At 44.3% G+C, this 19172-nt stretch overlaps 1 long non-coding RNA gene across 1 annotated transcript in view; it reads right to left on the reverse strand.

Moving 5' to 3' along the window:
- Nucleotides 1–3022: 3022 nt before the first annotated feature.
- The window catches only part of LOC144792715 (uncharacterized), a 493208-nt gene continuing 477058 nt past the window's right edge, over nucleotides 3023–19172 (reverse strand). Inside the window, exon 7 of the long non-coding RNA XR_013602611.1 lies at nucleotides 3023–3144. This is a non-coding gene — a long non-coding RNA (uncharacterized LOC144792715). The remainder of the gene's footprint in view (nucleotides 3145–19172) is intronic.

Here is a 19172-nt window from a genome sequence, read left to right on the forward strand (position 1 = left end):
TGCTCTCGGAAGTTTAAAGCGGTCCCCCGCTTTATTCATCAAAACATGGAAGCTAGCGATGTCAACCGGAGGTGAATCACCAGCGTCTGCCTGCTGAGGAGAGGGCGTCTGTATTCGATAATCATCGAAGTCCGCCATATTTGGGTCCTGGTCCTCATCAGTATCCTGGGGTACTTCCCCTTCCTCTCTATCCGACTCCGCCTCATCCGCAGCAACATGATGCGAAATTGTGGGAACAGCAGGACGGGGTCGTTCTGGCTCTGTAGAGTGCTGAGGGTGAGTAGGGCCAGGCGTCTTTGATGTTGCATGGGCTGGTGTACCCTGAGGTGTCGGAGGAAATCATCTATTGTAGTCGTCCAGCATGTGCTGGAGGTTGGAAAACAAAGACACCGGAAAATGTGCCATAGGAACCTGAACATATTGTTCATCTTGCTGGTCAACGTCCTCCTCATCATTCTCAGAACTTGAGTCCTGACATTTAATGATTAAGTCCGATGGACTATGTGCATCGCCAAGGACATCATCATCATCCCCAATGGATTCTGTTTCGTGGTCAGTAGCCATCATTGGTGAGGGTGGCTGGAGAGTAGGAGGTGGCAATTGGAGAGTAGACTCCTTGCAACTGGTCGTAGAAGGCAAAGGCACTAGGGGCATAGTGGCGAAAGAACCCATCACTGACGTGGATGCTGCTCGTTCTGGCCGTGATCCTGAAGATAAAGGTAAAACTGGTGTTGATGTAGACGTCGTCGACGACGAGCCAGTTGTGTCGACAGCGGTCGTCGACGATGGAGCAGTCAGAGACGATGCCTTCTTCAAAATAGTCGACGACAAGCGTTTTGGCTCAGCCGTCGACGGTGCCGTCGTCGACGGAATCTTCGTCGACGGAATCTTCGTCGACGGACTCTTCGTCGATGGAATCGTCGTCGACGAATCCTTGGATGTCATCTTCTTCATCGACGAAGCCTTCGTCGACGGTACGGAAGTCGTCGACGAGCTGGTCGATGGAACTGTCAGCGTCAACGGGACCTTCGTCGACGTGGAACTCGACGTCGGAACCTTCACCGTCGACGATGATTTCTTCGTCGCCGGTAGTTTCTTCGCCGACGAGACAATTGGGATCGTCGACGAGACAGAGTAGGCAGAAGCTCTCGTCGACGTGCAAGACGCCGACTAAACAATCGTCGACGACGAGGAAGCAGACGAAGTCGTCACTGAAGTCGTCGACGAAGACACCGCAGCCAACTTCGTCGATGGAATGGTCGTCGACGAGCCCGTCGACGACCGCGGTGTTATAAGTGTAACAACACTTATAGAGGCTGGAAATGCCGCCTGAGAGCCAGGTCTCGTGGGCGTCGCCACAGATGGTACTTGTGCCACTGTCAAAGCCAGCTTTTTCTTCTTCATAAAAGGAGAAGGTAACTCCTGAACACTGCCACGCTTGGAAGCGACAGTAGAACAGCCTGACTGAAAACTTTCTGCGTCTGATAAGACATCCTCTTTGTCCTGAAGGCGCTTCAACCACAGAAGAAGACGACCTTCCCTGTCTCTGAGAGTCTTGGCTGGAAAAGCTCTACAGAATTTACAGTCAGCCACCTTGTGTTCTGGATATAAGCAGTAAATACACTTTTGGTGGGGGTCCTTTTCAAACAAACGTAGCTTCCCACAGGAAGAGCAAGGTCTAAACAAAGACTTCTTACTTGACATCTTGTAGAAAGAACAAATGAAGTAATAAACTTGAAGAAAACTGAGCAGAGCTCAGGGAGACTCCCTTCACACGACGTGCGGTAGAAAATCTGAGGGCTTGAGCTTCTGAGGAGAAGGTTCTAGAGGGTGCTTGAGCCTGATTGGCTGCAGTTTGGACTAACATAATGACTCTGATATGTTACAAATGAGTTTTTTCTCTTATAATGTATTCCTATGGAAGAACCATTGTAGAGGTTTTTCAGTGTATATTATCTCTAGGTTATCATGTATTATGTTATTACATATATATATATTAGCATTATTGCTATTTTTATGTACCGTGGGACTCCCACTTCGACGACGGGGAATATTCAAGCATGTGAATCTATGAAAGACACCCCTAATACTGGAGAAGAGGCCTTAGCCGGACCATATTAAGGATGCCCGCTAGTAGCAGAGGGATAACCGTTGCAACAAGTCGAGATAATTTGAACGATTGGACAAATGGGCAAGTATGGCTGGAGTAAAGAAAATCTGAGACTGTACATCCCAACGTCTAGCGAGCTAATGACTTTCCTTAACAGGTATAATTAACTGTGATTTTAAACTGTAATGAATTTTCTACCTTTGGCTTTTAACTAGTTTTAACAAAGATTTTTCTTTAGTAACTGTACGACTAAAAAGGCAGCTAAGGCGGATGAAATCATATTGAATGTCTATTTAAAATGTTATTCTTTTAAGTGTTAATATTGCAATGGTTTTAGTTAACTATGCAAAAATAAATAAACTTTTTTTTTTATAAATATTGTTATTTGCATTTTTAACCAACACAAACATTTTGGCACTTCACCAGCAATCAACCCCATTCCCTTGTGCTCCCCTGCCCTCCCACCTACCCACCACAGTAATCATATCACAATCCACAGCATATCAGGACCCCGCACCCAGCACCCACCCCCGCACAGCTGTTCATATGGTCCCTTAAACAATCATCAGTCCCCTGCAGGTCCGGGGCTCCGGGCCACCCCTCAGTGTTCCAAAACTCTGCCCACTCCCACGAGGCCCCTAACACATCGGTCCGGGCCCAGACCCCCATGGAGGCCATGATAAGATCTCCACTTCCCACATGCCCTACGAAATTTCTTGGGACAACCCCTTGCCTTATAGGTGACCCTTTCTGCCACCAAAAATAAATAAACTTAAACTTAAACTGACATCTGGCTATGACAAATTTTTGGCTGTAAATAATTGTCCGCCTAAGATTGTTATGGAGTGCCCAATGGGAGCAACAGCAATTTTACCTGCTTTTTCTTACCTTGTTTCAGTATCACTAAAGCATTCATATGAGCAGGATTTGATGGTAGCACTTGCTCCAGCATTATATTCCAACTGTGTAGGGTGGCATACTGAGTCATCTCATCATGTAATCCCAGTAGAAACGACTCCAGCTCCACAGAGACACTACCCAATAACACAAGAAGTGAAAAAGCAAGTCAGGGAGATCTTAGATCAACTTGAATACCAAGTGTAATAGAAAATTACACCTCTTCAATGAATAATCCTTTGTATCCCGTAATGAAGCCTGATAATTCATACAGTCTAGTTTTAGACTACAGACATCTGAACACATGCACAAAGACATTTACAGAACAGAATGCACACAGTGCCGTGTTAATGAATAACATTATGCGGAACAAAAACAAAACAACACTAGATATCTCAAATTAATTTTTCTGGCAAAATATAGTGCCTGAAAGCCTGAATGCATTCTCAGCCCTGGGCTCACAGCATCAATTTTGATAACTGCCTAGGGTATAAGACTAGCCCCAGGTTGTTCTCAGCTATGGTAACAGAGTTACTTAGAAATTTTGATGAGGAGACATTGTCCTATGTCTATGATATTTATATGACGGACGATGATTTGTTGGATCATTTGACTAGAAGGTATCACCCTTGTGAAGTCCTAGTGGGGACGAGGATATAGGTATCTGACCCCGATTACGACAGCACAGTGGCGGATGAAAAACCTTTTGACATCAATAAACATTTAACTGTTTTACAGGAACTCAATGAATTCCGGGCACAACAAAGCAATGTCCAACTAAAATGCACCACCACTGGGGAAGTAAAAACAGTAACGGCAAGACCTGCCTGGATCCCAAAGGTCGGGGATGTGGTCAGAGAAACGATTGTGGACAAGAAAGAATTTGGGTCATCATACATAAAGCCTGTACCTGTCCTGGCTGTCGAGAACAAGAACAGTACTTTTTCCGCCTCTTGCCAGCAAGAAAGAAAAGAGATTTGTCTCCATTGATGTGATCAAACCACACTATGTGGCCGATACTGAATAGCAGGCCGCAGGGGCTCCTGGGTAGCCACCCGTCTCTCGCTACCATACAGGAGGTTCAGACAGAAAGACTGATAACATGTGAAGAGTCTTCTATATGAAGTAATGGAGTTACCAGCAATGAAATGGAACTTGTTCCTACTGAAATTGAACATCAAAATACAAAGGAAACACAGATATCAATTCGGCCTACCACTGACATCTATAGCAAAATGCTAGAGGAGACATGTGCCAGTTCAACAAAACTTGCTGAGTTACCAAAGATAGATCAAACTACATCTGGCTACTACATCGATTTTGACACGTTTTCTCTGGATCCAAGTGAACCTGAGTCACCACCAGATCCAGTTTCCTGCAAAAAAAACAAGTTCACGATTTCTACATTGTTCTGAAAAAGACATACCTAGTCTCACCATGGCTACAGCTCTGACTAATAACTGCAATACTGTTCCTACTATTCTGGATAGCTTTAGTGACTGTCTTTTTCTTGCTCGTCAATGAACACTATCTCCCAGAATGCTCTGCAGTATCAGATGTGAACTTGGTCCTAAAACCTCATACGTCATTTCAACATAAACAGAAAGACCTGTCCTATGTGAACATTATAGCAGTTCCAGTTCCTGACGGAATAGTTTGGGACAGAGTATCATATGATTTATTTGGTCCCACTGAACTTTTAAAAATACTACATGTATTCAAACTTTCTTTACATTTTATCATTACCTCCAATACATACTCTGACGATTGGGATTTTGAAACTGTTAGTAGTATGTTGTCTGATTCAGAACTGTCTGCAGCATTTACAAAAAATATAATGTTTGATGTCTCGTCTTATTTTGATACCATGTACTGTTACCAACATTATGGTCATTACTTTCTGCATAAAACAAGTGCACCACGTGATGTTTTCGCATACCACCAATGGGAACATTGCCCAACACCACCGAAAGGCACTTCACAATTGTTTGCACAAAAGTTTGGTTATTTTTCTGGGTTGAATACATGAGATCCATGCTCATATTATTATAAGCTTGCACCTACATCTGCAAAGAAAAGTATGCTTGTTAACGCGAAACAGATATACTCTGCACCCTTTATTGCCCAACTGTTTGAACACGGGTGCGACTTATGGAAAGACACTATAGACTCAAAATTAGTCTGGGGTACTAAGCAATGGCAGGTTCAGAGAACTGAGGCACTCATTAGAGCATGCCTCATACCACAACAGATTATTTTCCTGAGCAACACTTTGCAACAGACTTCCTGTCTTGGGTTAGCCAAGATTAAGGACCTGAACACACCTCATATTCCCTCACTTTCATACTTGGAGGGATGGCAAAACTATACAGAAAAGGGTGAGAGTACACTTGATGACATCATGCATGGCGTTTAATACAATTCAACAGACCCCAATCGGAAGGGATGGTTAGTTTGGCCCATAGACACAAATAGGTGTCAGTCCAGATTCAGGGGTCCCGTAGAAGGGTTTAGTATTCATAGGTCTGACTTACGCTGTGTGCAACGAGAACATCCGGTGGTAGTGATAGGACGTGATGCCTAGATTGGCTAAGAACATCGACACTGTCACAGGTGAAACAACACCTTTGTCTACTCTCAGACAACATGATCTCAGGTTTTTTTTATTAGGCCCCCGAAAACCACATCAGAAGCTATTCTTATATGCTGCTTATAAAGGAATTTGGAAAATCTCTCAACAAGAAGCTGCAGAGAGAGTGCGTGAAATTGACAGAATTAACTTAGAAAAGACTTTGGATGTGGTTGACAATGGTATGACCACGCTGCCATCCAGGATTTACTCATATGGGCAACATTGTGTCTTTTGCTACAGAAATAATGGAACAGGATCTGTCCATCTAATTCATGGCCATATAACATTGCCAGTAACAACTTTCCATTTTCAATATTGCATAGAACACCACCAGGTAGTCATATATGAAGCAATGGGTAACAACCTCATCCATGAATCTTGGTAATTACCTTATAGATTTAAATTCAGAAACGGGGACACTGAAGTGTTTCTCAGCAGTACAGACTGCAAGAATTCATTGAGCAGATCTCACATTTGCCAGGATATCATACTTCATGGGCCTGTAACAGTTCAGTTGCAAACTTATCCAGTCATTTGAAGGGTTCCCCAGCTGCTGTGATTAATCCAGTGTTCAGGCTGCTCTCAAATGGAAGTTACTTAATGCTGAATGATCAAGGTTGTTGTGGAATGCTTTCAGGCATTGCATACCTTGTCACTGTAAGTTCCAGAGTTACTATTTGTATGCAAGTATTGTTTCCACCGGCCCACACAGTCAGGGAGGCGCCGTTATGGCCTTCGTTGAAGGTTTACTTTATATGGTTTGATACTCTGGGCAGAATAAAACCCATGCTTTTACAGAAAGATGTGCCCTTAACCTCAGCCCGAGAGACTTTTGATCTTCAGGTTGCAAGGTCCTCAGCTGAGATACAGGCACTGATATGGACTAACTGCCCTTTCCATTTCTGAGAACTGGTACAGCATATCTTTAACATATCTCTTATGAAGGGTATAGTACACCTATTTAAGACCATAGGTTCTGGAATGTTAAGCACCTTTCAGACAGTCTTCGGAGTGATTCTAGCTTTTATACACTCTGTATTCAGAAGCATTTTTGGAGTACTTCCGCTAATCCTGCTACTGGTAGTGGGAATCCTGATTTTAATTTTTCTGCTACACAATGGACGTCACAGTCACCAAGGAGATGGAAAAAACGCTCTTGGAGGTGCATTACAGTGATTGCATGGTACTCCATCTGGGCACACCTTGACTTCGGGAGCTAAGTGAGTCTTGGTTCCTATTATTTCCGACCGGTCCGGATTGACTGTGTTTTGCCTGTTCCCTGCTCCTTGTTTTGCGGATATGAATGCGTGTTAGATTTCTGTCTAAAACGTCCATCGGTTGTGCGACCGGACATGGATGCATTACTGGACCTGTTAACGGCCCACGTACTGCAGTGTCCCCAGCATATTCAAATGTTGATGTTGGCATTCCTAGAGCCACCACGGGATGATTCAGTCCCTGTTGGATTGGATATCGGCACACAGGCTTTGGATGTTTCAAATACTTCCCCAGCATCGGCTGTGGGAACTGAAGATCATCTTTGCACGATTAACCTGATCTGTGAGGTGTTACAGGGACCGGAGTCTGTGAAGGCAAGGAGCAGTGATGCTGCGTCTCACACACAGGACACAAACATTTGGCTCTCTGTGTGCTGGTAAAATTTTGGCTTTTTTTCAAAACAACTGAAATTGGAATTTTAAACATACCTTTTTTACTCTTTCTATGCTATTACTGAGCACCATAGCTTTCAGAAGTTCTCAGTTGCTCCAACTAAATATATGAACATATTTTAAAAGACTTATAGGACTTTTAACATATATAAAGGATTGATAGAGTTTTTAGGCACTTTTTATATATTTTTAGACATTTTCTATTTAGAACATTTTTTTAAATAATATTTTTACAATTGGTTAGAAGGACATTTAATTTTTAGTATATCGTCCAGTTGGATGAGGAGTGGGTGTTCTGTTTTGTAATGTACCCCAATACAGGCTTGGGTAGTCACCTAACCTTTCACCTACATTTTCCCTGCCTTTGTACTTCATAATGGTTTTTAGGTCTTGCTAGAGTCAGCGCATTCGCTGCTCTTGCGAGACATTTAGTAGCTGCTTCAAAAAGCGCTACCTTGTCGGCCACCAGCTTGCTAGAACGCACACAAGTGCGCGCACAACTCGGGTCACCACTTGCGGTTTTTTTTTAAATTTCATTTCGCGGCCGCGCTGCGTTACTTTTACAGCAGCGCGGCCAATGCTTGTTACTCAAGTTCACTGGGCATGCCAGAGGCACCACCTACCACAAAACAATTCACTTTCTCAAAGCTCCTGCCAGACTTGGACGTACCCTGTGAGGATCGCGTACACCTCGGCCGCCGCACACATCACAGTTACCCGGGAGCTCCTCAGCTCTGCAACTCACTACTTCTGGCCCCGAGTCGCCAATCTATCTGAAGCTTTACACATGCAGTGCCTAGACCAGTATCCTTGTTTCGTTCATATATACATCGGGGAATGTGTTCTTATCTGGTGAGCTGTTGTTTGATTTGGATTTATTTATTTATTTTATTTATAGCATTTATAAAGTGCCTGACTCACCCCAGATGGGGTATCTCCGCGCTAAGGACGACAAGAGGTGCAACACAGTGGGAGCATACAATACTAAAAAAGCAGAGTCTTAAGCTTTTTCCTGAATGCCAGATAGATGGTATTTAGTCGCAGTTCCAGAGGCAATTGGTTCCATAGCATGGGAGCCATGTAGGAGAATGATTTTCCTCCTAATCTGGTTTGCTTGATTCGAGGAACGACGAGTAGGCCTTTTCCCTCAGAACGTAGTGTGCGAGATAGCGGGCCCGTGCCGCCAAGGAAATGTCCCGTTTCCACAGCACCACCAACGGCGGGACTGTGCTCAGTGAAAGTATTGGACCATTAATCTCTGACGTCAGGGACTGCATGTAGCCTCCAGTTCTGTTTTATTGTCTGGCGGAAAGACATCTTTAGACTTTTCACGAACCTCTTTTATTTATTTATACGTTTTATATAGCGCGAGCTTTACCCGAAGGTATCAGAGCGCTTTACAAAAGAACCATGTTTTCTCGCCCCTTTAAGTCCTTCATTCGCTCTTTATTGGCTGTTTTATCTCACCCGCTTTCCCTTTCCCTCCTCTTTCTTCCCTTTTCACCATGCACCCTCTTTACTTCTCACTTTTCTCACCAGTTTATTTTTCATTTTCACCCTACCTCGTTTTCCTTATTTTCTTTGCACCTGTATTGTTTTCCTACCTTTTCTCTCCCTTGTTTCTTTTAGTTGCTCGGCACCTCGCTGTTTCCCCGCTGCTCCACTTATCTGGCGCTCACCCTCTTGCTTCTAACGGCTTAGCCACTGGCTACATACCGAAGGACCCCAAGCGCACCCTCATTCTTTTGCCCACTACGCCACCCCAATTTGGACCCAGCCATATGCAAATCAGTCTTGACCCTGTGCCCCATGGGAACAGTCCAGACCGAACTGCCAGGCCAGGTCCTCCCTGGACTAGAAACCGGCATCCTGGGACCAGCTTTAGGGTATGTCACCCTTCTTCAGCCAGGCTAGCTTGAATCCAGTGGCACAGTGAGCAAGGGACCCACATCTGGGCATATCCATCCAACTTAGGGCGAAAAGTGTTACAGCAAACAAATGATGGACGGACTGCTGACAATGCAAACATTCTCCCCAGTCAAAAGATCTTGGTTAAATCCATCGTTCTTTTGCCCACTACGCCACCCCAGTTTGGACCCAGCCATATGCAAATCAGTCTTGACACTGTGCCCCATGGGAACAGTCCAGACCGAACTGCCAGGCCAGGTCCTCCCTGGACTGGAAACAAGCATCCTGGGACTGGTTTCAGGGTATGTCACCCTTCTTCAGCCAGGCTAATTTGAATCCAGTGGCACAGTGAGCAAGGGACCCACGTCTGGACATACCCATCTCACTTAGGGCTGGTTGAACTCACTTGATCCATTCCTGAAGTTTACAACCACAATGAGTAATCAGGAATTAGCCTTCCTTATCCTTAGAATATATCCGAATAAGGGAGTTTTGAAAACTGAATTCTACAGACAGGAACAATTTGCTTCAGTTTGAAAGAGTCTACCCCCGCTCACTGAAGGTAAATCTCCCAGTGATTGATTTTTTTACATCTTCGATGCACCTGCACAGATATCAGAATGTAAATAAACATGCCAGGAAACTGACTAGCAAATTAAAAGTAAAAACATCATAGCACACACATGGTTAAGAAAAGAGCAAGCAACATCAAAAGGGCCACCCAAATGAAAAATAAATAGAGAGTCCTATATGTGTTTATCTACATATTTAAGGTATAGTTGTACACCATTTGCCCCAGTTCAAATAAAGTGAAAAAATGTCAAATAAACATTAGCATATCTTAACATCAGGTAGCCTTAACTTGAAGAAAAGAATGTTCTCGTTTAAGAGGTGACAAACCCTTCGGAATATACCAGTGTATACACTTGCCCAAAAACAAGCAACAAAATAACAACTCTATGAAATCTGCCGCCAGTGAAACTACATCAGCCATGTGGCAAATGTGGTAGCTGTTGCCTCACACAGAACCATGCAATTAGATTTGGGTCTACAGTTTACCAACTACAACTTGACTGAGTTAATTTATATAATTATCTTTATATAATTATCTGCCCTTGTAGACTTATATACATAGCAATGACCACGAGAAAAGTGCATACCAGAATAAATTAGCACCAAAGCACTATAACGTGCTTGAAAGGTAACACAAAACTGGCAAAACAGTATCTTTACATAAGACACTCTGAGAACAGCTTGCAGTGGTTCATCCTGGAGAAACTAAAACTACTACATACAGACATGACATCATCACGCTTATGCTACTAACAACGCTGGGTATACAGACTGCTAACTGATACCAAAGGCCTGAATGATAATATACCCTGGGAACAACTGAACAGACATAGATAATGTCCTTATCATTAGATCATAGAACATTAAGAGTTCTTCTTGTGAATCATAAGTATCGATGACAATCAGCATACTGAACTTATCTCACGAATACCCTAATTTTGAGGCATGATCATAGCACTTACAAGTAGACCAATCATTGCATGGGTGGCTAATGAGGAAATTCTTATTAACAAAAAGAATATTTTCTTGCCAGAGCAATAGCAAGAACCCAACATTTAACATCACATCAGTATATTATTGTTCTCAGTTTTGTGCAGTCTGCTTCACTTTTTTGTATACCATTATTCAAACTGTAAAGCTACTTTCGCCAATATTGAAATATGAGGTGGGTTGATTAATTTGGAATTTTTACTTTGCAACCTTCATCATAAAAGAAGAGAATTTCCATTGAAACTTAGTAATATATTAGTCCTCTATGGTTGACAAAATGCAAGTGTTATTATATACTCCTGTCACGCATATTATTATCCCTTGGAGCATAATCACTGTGGAATATAGAGACAGGTGCACCCATTGAGTACACAATGGTCTCGGACTACAATTCCTATGAGGCCATGGCCACATGGTCCGGCGTGATGACACAGTACTGTGTGTCCACAACATTTGCAGAGCAGCTGGCAGGTTAAACTCCAATGTCGTCCACTCCACACTAGACCATTACAGCTGGTGGAGGAGAATGGTGCAGGTAAAATACCGCAAAGTCCTTGACGAAGCGAGTAATCAACCTTTTGTTAAGAACAGGGGCAACACTCCCTGCGAAGGCACTGTAGTGGTGATAAATAAATCAAGGCTCGCGTGCATTACAGGTCCTACTGGGACATATACCACTGGCTGTACATTTAATTGCCAATTATGACTAAGACCATTCAAATGGTTTGGGGTGTTTTCACCAGGCCGTTGTAATGACGCCCCACTGCTAGCAATGAGTTTAATAGCAATAGCTAAGTTGGCACAGGCTGTGTTCTGGGTTCTACCATCAGGCTTCACTAAGCGACACCCCACTGCCACCTTTGAGATTGTAGAGGTTAAAGCTAACATAAGTCTCCATGAGTTCCCACAGGACTGTAAAACACTGCATGTTATGTGCATTCAATACTAATTTATGATACCTTGAGTTCTTCTTTCACCATGTAGTTAATATTCTCTTGACTAAATGTGTATGATGACATGAGTTGCCACGCTCTAGCCAGACCACAGAGCTAAAAAAAAGAACATAGCAGGGTACGATATTTGAGCGAGTGAGTGTACCTATCGAATCACTAATTGTAACTCTTGAGCACTAACATGTTTCTTTCTTTAAGGTATGTGATCTTGTAGGAGATGGGATTCCCGAAGCAAGTTCACAGCACCACCCAAACACTGACACCGCCCAAATCCTATTGAAAGATTCAAACTTCACCACCCCTTAGGGGAAAGGGGAATGTATTGAGAAAAGAAGAATAACATCCTCTGTTCAGCGTGGTGCCTCTTAGCATAGGTTCTTCTCACTGGCTCCCTTTCAGGTCGTTAAGGGATGGTGAATACTTGTATCTATCAAAATAGATAGGAGATTGTGTAAACTATGGGGTAATTCTAATACAGGGTCAGTAAAAAAAACACAGTCCTGCAATGTTCAGCTTACCTAAAACTTACCTTTTCCCCAACTAAGGTTTTGGTTATGGAAAAACAACATAGGCGTTCAGTAACTCCTAGAGAAAAACAAATAATGCAACCAGGTGAGACTTTCTGGGGACAATATCTAGTGAAAGAATCACACTTTTGAGGCTCTCCTGGGTACCTGTTATATCACTCGGAGGGACCATTTACTATGGTCAGAACTTGGGTATTATTTAATCATTCCCTAAAATACTTCTGGATTTGGGGCTAACAGTAGATAATAGGTATCCATTAGGGTAAGCATTTCTCTATATAACATTTGTACGTTGCACTTTACCATCTTGTAGCAACAGTCCTGAGTTGGTATGGGTTTTTTGAACTTTTGCCTAGCAGGTCCTCGGAGTCCTCATGAGCAGCAGGGATGCAGGCAAGAAAGCTTGTAGCAGCTGAAAATAGCAGGCACCAGTACTCCTAGGGCGTGGAGGGAGAGGAGCTGCAGGCAGGAAGGAGGTCTGAGAAAGCATTTACAAAGATAAGTACAGGGATATGGCAAAAGCAGACATTTGGCTGTAGGACATGGTTTTGTACTCTGCTGTGTCTGAGAACCATGACAAAGGTGCACTGATTTCTTGGGAGGGCAGAGTCTCTGATGCAAATGATGCAGTCGCAAGAAGTAGACTGCCCCCTCCTTGTTGGAACCTCCTTCCCAGTGCTTAATTTGTAATTAAATAAGTGTCCGGGCCCTCGTCAGGAGGCCACAGAGCTTTGATCCCATTGCCCCTGCCAGCGCTGCCAATGACAGTACCACCACAATTACTAACCATCACACACACATACGAGTATGATATTTGATACTATTGCAGGCCCCCAAAGCTATAAGAATAGCTTGGACGGCAGGTGGTAGTCATTTTCAAAGTATATTGAATTTAAGAAACAAATGTTGTTGTGCTGATCTCTAAATTAGATAACCAGTGACACCAGTTGGCAGATTGCCATAAGTGCTGGTGTTGACAATTAAGTGCTGGTGCTAAGTACCGGAAACCACTGGCTCAAATTAAGCACCGCTCCTTCAAGGTCATAGCTGCGCCAGTGGTTTTCCCATGGAGCTGCGGCAGCCGTGACACTAATTATGTGTATTGTTGTGCTGTCTTTGTTTGTTTTGTAACAAGAGTGTCACAAGTGCCTTAGATCAGCTTCCTATTCTTTTTTAAGAAAACCTTTTTACTGTCTAAATGTACATTACGTATGTTTATTTTACCTCATAATTCCTAGGTTTCTGAATTAAACTATCATGAAGGTAGGAAAAGCCTTTCACTACGTATGAGTGAAAATAATATTGTTCTTGTGGAGATCCTTTTTTTTTTTTTTTTTTTTTAAACAATTTTTATTGCAGAAATATGTAGAACAATCAGTGACATAGTGAGCATTATACAGTCCAGAGTTACAGTATATCGAATGTTTTCCAATTACATTAAACACAGCCATTTAGCCCACATCCCGGAGGCAGGGCGGCGCCAGTTCTTTATATTGTACATTCCTCAGGCCGAGCCCGACTGCACTGTCAGTACTGCAGGATCTCCGCTCTCTGCTTTTATCCGTGTGGTGTGACGCTCCGCACTGCTAGTCCAGCAATGTTGTGCGTAGTTAACTGTGGGAACCCTGAACCATGACCCCCTCCCCCACCCTTCCCTCCCTGTGTCTGCGTCAGTGCCCAGTGCGATTACATATACTTAAAGCGTGGAAACACGGAGTAAATACATCTTACTGTATGTGTGCGTCCGAAGGAATTGCTGCTGGCATGATTGTCCCTGTTTGGAGTGTCACGTCTTGTGTCTCTTCCTCTTCATCCTCCTCTATCATGCTATCCCTCAATGCCTGCACTAGTGTTTCCCACATCAGTGCTGTTTCTTGTGCCTTGTCATCTGATCTACGGCGAGCCATCTGGTAGCGGATCGTGCTCTCTGCAGTCGCCCATTTCAGGAATTCAGTCAACCATCTTTTATGTGTCGGCGCTACCTTCAATTTCCACCCCTTAGTCAGCTCCCTCTTCGCTACGAGTAAGCCCATATCTATAAATTTACTCGGCAGCTTGTTCTTCTTCGTGTGAGGAAACCAATGTAAAATGGATACTGCACTATCATAGTGTAAGTTCCTGTCGGTGACTGCGTTCAGGGTCTCTTCGATTTCCGACCAATATTCTTGTAGTCCTGGGCAACCCCTTAACATGTGGACCAGGTCAGCCCCCACTTGACCACACCTAGGGCATGCTGCGTCCGCTACGTGGAAGTACGCTGCGATTTTACTCGGGGTGAGGTAAGCGCGGTGGAGGATATAAAGGTGTATCAATTGGAAGCGCGCGTTCCTAGTGCTCTTCCTGGCCCTCCGTACTAACTGTGGCCATACATTGTCTGGGATGTCTAGGTGCAGGTCCGCTTCCCATTTATTCTTAAGTGACGTAAGTGGTAGTAGGGTTTCTGTGTGCATTCTGCGATAAAGGCACGTGACGGCCTTAAACGTTCCCGCCGCCATCATGGTATACTGGCATGCTAACGATGTTACAGGCTCTATCAGACCCCCCTCCCAGTGCTTCTGCATGGCTCTCACCACTGCCGCATGCAGTAGGTAGTCCCCCCTCGGGAGATCATACCGCTCTTGCAGGGTCTGGTACGGGGACAACACTCCATCCTCGTAGAGGTCGCCTATCATCTGCAGCCCCGCTTCTTCCCAAAGATGCAGTCCCGACCAGTCGCCACCATGCGGGAGCGCCGTCACCATACCCAACGGGATTTCCAGAGCGTACGGGTGACCAGTTCCGGTTCGCCTCTGCAAGCGGTTCCAGCATAGGCGAAGGGTCCGCTCCTCCTGGGAGAGCTCCCGCAGAAGCAGTTTCTGTTGTAGAGTAATATATGCTAGGACATGGCGGGGTGTGCCGAACTCCCTCCCCTGCTCCGGGCCGCGGTACACTCTCGCTACTTCCTGCGTGAAGAATTGCAACTGAGCTGCTAAGTAGTAGAGCTCAAAGTCCGGGACAGCGAGGCCCCCCTCGTCCGTAGGACGGGTCAGCGTCGTCAGTGCTACTCTGCGTCTGCCCGTTCCCCACAAAAAGGACACCAACATTGAATTCAACTGTTTGAAGACTGCTCCGGGTATCCACACTGGGAGGGTTCGGAAGTAATACAGTAAACGCGGCAGTGCCACCATTTTCAGAAGTGCCACTCGGCCCACCGTCGAGAGCGGCAGAGTGGCCCAGAAGGACATACAGCTCCTCAGGGAGCGGATGCAGCGGCCTATGTTACCATCGAGGAGGTCCGTCGGGTCATGGTAGACGTGTACTCCGAGGTAGCTCAGGCAATGGGGTTCCCAGCGTAGATTCTGACGTAGTGAAGGGCATTCCTCCCCCCTCCGCAGTGGGAAGAGACAGGTTTTAGACCAATTCACCCGCAGGCCCGACATATTGCCGAAGTGCTCCAGTAGACTCTCGGCACCCTCCACAGCCGCTTCAGCGTTGTCCAGAAAGAGGAGGAGGTCGTCCGCATATAAGGAGATATAATGAAGTTCTCCCCCGCGGAGCAGCCCGGTGTAATATTCCCCCTTTCTAGCCTGAGCCGCAAGGGGCTCCACCGCAAGCGCAAATAGCAGGGGGGACAGTGCACATCCCTGTCTGGTTCCCCGAGTCACTTCGTATTGGTCCGACACCAGCGATCCGACCCTTACTCTCGCTCTCGCTGAGGTGTAGAGCACCCTCGTCCATTGTCTGTATCCCTCTCCGAGGCCGAAGTTATGCATCACCCTGTATAGGTAGGGCCATTCAAGGCTGTCAAAGGCCTTCTCAATGTCGACCGCCAACACTAGGGGGGATCGCGCCTCGGAGGGCGGAGTGTCCACTAACCTAAGCAGTGGAGATCCTTTTTCAAGCCCTGATGAATGCCCATGATCTGTTTTCAGGCACTTGCATGTGCAGAAACATGTTGGCTGTACAGGAGATGACAGGAGCATTGAACCCTAATCATCCCACATACTGGTTTAACCATATCCAGGGTACCTAACAATACAGGTAATTCCATTAGGTTTACCTCAAAGAATTTTTAAGATAATCTCAATCCCAACCTTATCAGGTTCTGAGCTTTATCAAGCACTTCCTCACAGGACTAGTTGAGTCTGCCCTGATAGTATCATCTTACCAGGGTAAGTGAGGTTGCCAATGATGAAGCATGCCACAAAATGCGGGTGAAGCTTCCTCAACCATTAAGTTTGGCTCACTAGCATAGCCTAGGGTGTAGATAGAATTACCAAACAGATAAGTTCCCCAACTTCCACCCCACCTGTAGTGTCTTAGTAGAACTGCTAGAATAAACTGCTCTTAAGCAGTGGCTCCTCAGCTAAGGTGGAGGACCGCCCAGTGACTTCTACAAACTCCATACGGAGCAATAAGCCATAAGGAATTCAAACTTCGCCTCTCCCCTTTAACATCTTCCTCATAGGTTGAGCCGGACCATCCCTCCTTCTGAATACACAATTCGTTAACTAATATCATGTAACCTCCAAATCAACATAAAAAATATACTTATGTTCGAGCCCCTTAAAATAATCGAATTAACTGCTTAGTGCATATAAAAAAACAAACTCATTTGTCACACTGTGCTCCCTTCCAGGGCCGTTTCTACCATTAGGCAGGACTAGGCGGCCGCCTAGGGCGGCAAAAGGGGGAGGGCGGCAAAAAACATGCCTGCATGAACATTTGTTAAATAAATATACCCCTTTTATTTGTGCTGTACTCGTTAGACTACAGCGTAGCGCCCGGAGAGACTGTGATTAGACTGAAATGTGACAGTTACCATCGGCAAATCGCATCCCGTCATTTTTTTCAATAATTGTTATGTTTTCATAATCCTACCATATATATGGAGATCTAAACTGCGGTATCTGTAAAAATATGATAATAAAGAGCACAGATTCGCGCTTGGGAAGAAATTGTTCAAGCCCCAGGGCCCGCTAAAAGAGACTCGATTTAGGCTTCGTGTTGAAGAGATCTGGACCTACGTGAAAGGCAATACCGAGTGGGCCTGTGAACGAGGTTTGTTCATTATTTTTGCGGTAATACTTTGTATTGTGCTAAACACAGGTCTGTGCGACTTTGCATTTACATATCAGATTGATGCAACTTTTCAGTCTGCACAGTTTTTTTAAGAATGTATTTCTTTTAGCAATTCCGACAGTACAGTACAAAAAACCCACTACAATTGTAATCATCATCCCAAACCCGTAGTTGATCAGGAATATTCCCACGGACCAGTGATTACAGAACAGTTCATTAGAAATTTACCATTAGTTTATCCTTACCAGAAATGCTCCTCACTCCCCATGATTGCCAATAAGCACCTACCCCTCAGATTCTTAAGTCTGCAGAGTTATTTCAGAGTAAAGAGTCTAAAGATTAGACGTCACGTAAGAGTGCTTTTTCGGATATTAAGAAAGAAAAGCAGCAGGAGAAGAGCTTGAAATACATAGGTGTTGTCGAGCTGTGAACAGTGCCAGATCAGTATGTTCTATGTATGACTGCAAACCCCCCCTCCTGTTTTGAGTGTGTTGTCTATATGTTGTAGTCTATAACTATCTGGGATGAGGATGTCCAAGATGTGTGTGAAGGAGGGAGGTTGTGCACTAGGTTTCGGTGATGAAGAGGGCATCTATGTTATGTTGGGGGAAGACTAAAGAGTGCGCATTGATAAGCAATCCTCCAACAACACCCTCAGTTGATGCGTATCAAGCAGGCAGAAGTATTTGCATGCCTGAATCCAGAAGTGGCCCCGAAAAAGATTATTCTGGCATTGCGTGATATCTTGTCTAAGATAAAGCTTGCTCTGTCTCGAAAATCTCGCCCCATTAAACAGCATACTGTGGGTTGGTTTGATTCCGCGTGGGTCTGTGTATCTACCTGTGTTGGGTGTGATTGGAGGTGGTAGAAGCCAGTAGCCCTACTATTCTGCCAACTCAAGCCCATGATAGCATAACTGAGTTAATACCCTCAGAACAGGGCAATAACACATACATAGCCGCAACAATTGACACAGATGACTCACTTTAATATAGATTTGACAGTTCAGACTAGATAAAGAGGCACCAGAGCTGGCCTCTATTCCCCAACACCGGCATTTTTCAATTCTCGCCTAGGGCGGCAATACACCTAGAAACGGCCCTGCTCCCTTCTATACAACAATTAATAGTGTGCCTATCGTAATGTCCCAAACTAAATTCTTTTGAAACATGAAGTTGGTAAACAATAAAACATCATACAGGAATATCCGTGTTTCACTTTGCATGAATATTTCCAACATTTTAACATACTCTATACCATTATTCATGGGATGCAAACAGTGCGAGGGCAAACAATTCATGCAAAGAGATTTTGAGACAGAATGCAAAACCTTCTTTATTCAAACTTTATGTTTAACCGCTATTTTAAAGAAGGTGCTCCAAGGCAATAAAAGGCTGGCGTGCAATCCGAGGTGTGTGCTACCGCCCAAGGCACACTGACTCATAGAACAGTATAAGTGACCCAAGATCTGGAACACAGGAACTCCGGTGCACAGCCATGGAATTGGCCCGTAGGCTACTCAAAATTCATACAATTTTATAAGCGTCCATTTTTGTTCGTCAAACTTTTTTCACCATTACTTTCTATCATTTATCAATAAATCCATCATGTACTCCAAATTTAATTCAATTAAAAAGATGAAACACGCTATTCAGATAGTCCGTGTTTTATTCTTCATACTATGATTCCAACAGATTACAATCCACGATGTCTTGGGGGTTCACCATTAAAATCCAATATTCAACCATAATGTCACACACCCAAAGCATTTCGAGATTAAAATCTCTTCTTGAGGGGCTATCTGAAATCGGAAATTTAAAGCATGTAACCAGAATCAAGGTAAAATTACAT

This window comes from Lissotriton helveticus, chromosome 11 (assembly GCF_964261635.1).
Source record: "Lissotriton helveticus chromosome 11, aLisHel1.1, whole genome shotgun sequence".
Classification (NCBI taxonomy): Eukaryota; Metazoa; Chordata; class Amphibia; order Caudata; family Salamandridae; genus Lissotriton; species Lissotriton helveticus.